Genomic DNA, 2,754 nt, shown 5'->3' with positions numbered 1-2,754 from the left:
TCAGCAAGGCTAACCTCTAGCCCTCTAAAGTTAAAATCAGGCATGCAAGACGCATTTCGGAGCCCTTTCTGCTCTTCCGTGAGAGAGTAAGACAGACAGCTTTCTTGTGGGGAGGGGAGACTTCAGGCAGGGCGAGGACTTTGCTCGACTTTGCTGGGGTTGCAGCCCTCACTGTTTAGATGAGAATGCTTGCATAAGGGCTGTTCGGAATACAGAGCAAGTCATTCCTGATGCACAGTGTATGACGTATTGCTTGGCGATAGATTACCCCATCAGTGTCGTCCCCTCGTGGATGTGAGGCGCGGGCATCCGTAATGGACCTTCTAGCCAGGGGCAGTCTACAAGGGGAGGTGATCAAGACACACAGTGATGTAAAGGGGGTCCTGATGGTGACATCTGGGAGGGCGTGAGGAGCTTGGAAAGGCAGGTGAGGAAGTGTGAGGAAGAAGCTACTGTCATTCTTTGGAGCACTTCTAATCCATCTTTAGGGGGTCATGCCATCTTTCACTGACTCATAAAACTCCTTCAGTTCACTCTTGGCTTGTCTGAGGCTGTGTGCTGAGCTCAGGTCAGCTCCGTGCATTCCTTGGGCTGTTTCCACTCCTTGTTCCTCCAAGATTGCAAATTGTTTAGTGAATAGAGCTGCAGCGACTCTGCTTGGTGGCTGAGGGTGCCCTCAGATGTCTTTGTAGTATTTGATAATGCAAAATAAATAATAATAATAATGCAAAATAAAATGTCTCGAGGACTCTGAAGTTCTGAAATAATATTAGTAATAATTATTATTACTATTGTTTTAATGTTTAAATGAAATTTTATTTTAATTTACCCTTCTACACAAGTTTACAGAGAATTTTCTCAGATGCAGTTGATGTCAGAACCCAAAGCTCCTTTCCATAAAGAGAAGGCTTGAAAGTGAAAAGAAAGTAAAAGTGAAAGTCACTCAGTTGTGTCCAACTCTTTGCGACTCCATGGACCATATAGTCCATGGAATTCTCCAGGCCAGAATACTGGAATGGGAAGCCTTTTCCTTCTCCAGCAGATCTTCCCAACCCAGGGATCGAACCCAGGTCTCCTGCATGGCAGGCAGACACTTTACCAGCTGAGCCACAAGGGAAGGCTTACTTGCACCAAACATCTACTCTGCCACCCCAGCCTAGTCCTCCAGGGCTCACAAGAGTGCTTCATTTCAGCCTTCTGATTTTCCATGAAAATATGTGGGCAGGGCAGTGCCATTCACTCAAAAATTGGTCATCAAGTCAGGCATGGCTCAGGGTTCTTGGATACGTGTGTGCGTGCTAAGTCACTTCAGCCATGTCTTGGCTTCATCCTGGACACAGCTCACGCTCTGCTGAGATGATGGTCCATCAGATTGTCATAATAAAATATGGAGATTTATTTTTTTAAAAAACCTAGACATAAAACTACCATACAACCCAACAATTCCACTACTGAGCATGTACCCTGAGAAAAACATAATCAAAAAAGACAGGTGCACCCCAGTGTTCATTGCAACTCTCCTTACAATAGCTAGGCCACGGAAGCAACCTAGATGTCCATCAACAAATGAGTGGATAAAGAAGCTATGGTGCATATTTGCAATGACTATTACTCAGCCATAGAAAGGAATGTGTTTGAGTTAGTTTTAATGAGGTGGATGAGCCTAGAGGATATTATACAGAGTGAAGTAAGTCGGAAAAATAAAAACAAATATTGCATACCCATCCCATGCTGAAGGTCAGGAAGGGCGGCGGGAGGAGATACCCCTCATCCAAGGTAAGGAGCAGCGGCTGTGCTTTGCTGGAGCAGCCGTGAAGAGATACCCCATGCCCAAGGTAAGAGAAACCCAAGTAAAATGGTAGGTGTTGCAAGAGGGCATCAGAGCACAGACACACTGAAACCATACTCGTAGAAATCTAGTCAATCAAATCACACTAGGACCACAGCCTTGTCTAACTCAATGAAACTAAGCCATGCCTGCGGGGCAACCCAAGACGGGCGGGTCATGGTGGAGAGGTCTGACAGAACGTGGTCCACTGGAGAAGAGAATGGCAAACCACTTCAGTATTCTTTCCTTGAGAACCCCATGAACAGTATGAAAAGGCAAAATGATAGGATACTGAAAGAGGACAGGGAGGCCTGGTGTGCTGCGATTCATGGGGTCGCAAAGAGTCGGACATGACTGAGCGACTGAACTGAACTGAACGGAACCCACATATATGGAATCTAGAAATATGGCACTGAAGAACTTATTTTTAGGGCAGCAGTTGAGATCCAGACATAGAGAACAAACTTGTGCACACAGTGGGGGAAGAAGAGGGTGGGGAGAATAGAGAGTAGCATTAAAACATATACAAAACCACATAGAGAATGAGAGAGCAAGTGGGAATTCGCTCTATGATGCAGGAGCCTAAAACCGGGGCTCTGTCATAATCTAGAGGGGCAGGACCGACTGGGAGTTCGAGAGGGAAGTTCAAGAGGGAGGGGACATATGTATACTTGTGGCTGATTCATGTTGATCTATGGTAGAAACGAGCACCATATTGTAAAGCAATTGTCCTCCCATTAAAAATAAATACACAAAAGAAAAAGAAATAAAAAAATATATATTAGCTACACCCCTTGAAGAGATGGAGACACTGCACTGAGAATATGTAGCATGGAACTGGGCTTCCTGGGAAGAGGGGAAGGACCACTTGTTCAGAAATAGAGCAGCTTGGGAGGCCACAGTGGACTCAGGAAGACCAATTGGGT

At 45.5% G+C, this 2,754-nt stretch overlaps 1 non-coding gene across 1 annotated transcript; it reads right to left on the bottom strand.

The window, feature by feature from the left end:
• Positions 1-1,045: 1,045 nt before the first annotated feature.
• TRNAG-GCC lies at positions 1,046-1,117 on the bottom strand. The gene has a single exon. It is a non-coding gene; the product is annotated as a tRNA-Gly (tRNA).
• Between the last annotated feature and the right edge of the window lie 1,637 nt (positions 1,118-2,754).

This window comes from Oryx dammah, unplaced genomic scaffold, assembly GCF_014754425.2.
Source record: "Oryx dammah isolate SB20612 unplaced genomic scaffold, SCBI_Odam_1.1 HiC_scaffold_20, whole genome shotgun sequence".
Classification (NCBI taxonomy): domain Eukaryota; kingdom Metazoa; phylum Chordata; class Mammalia; order Artiodactyla; family Bovidae; genus Oryx; species Oryx dammah.
Note: the sequence above shows the minus strand (reverse complement) of the source record. Positions and strands in the feature narration are given on the sequence as shown.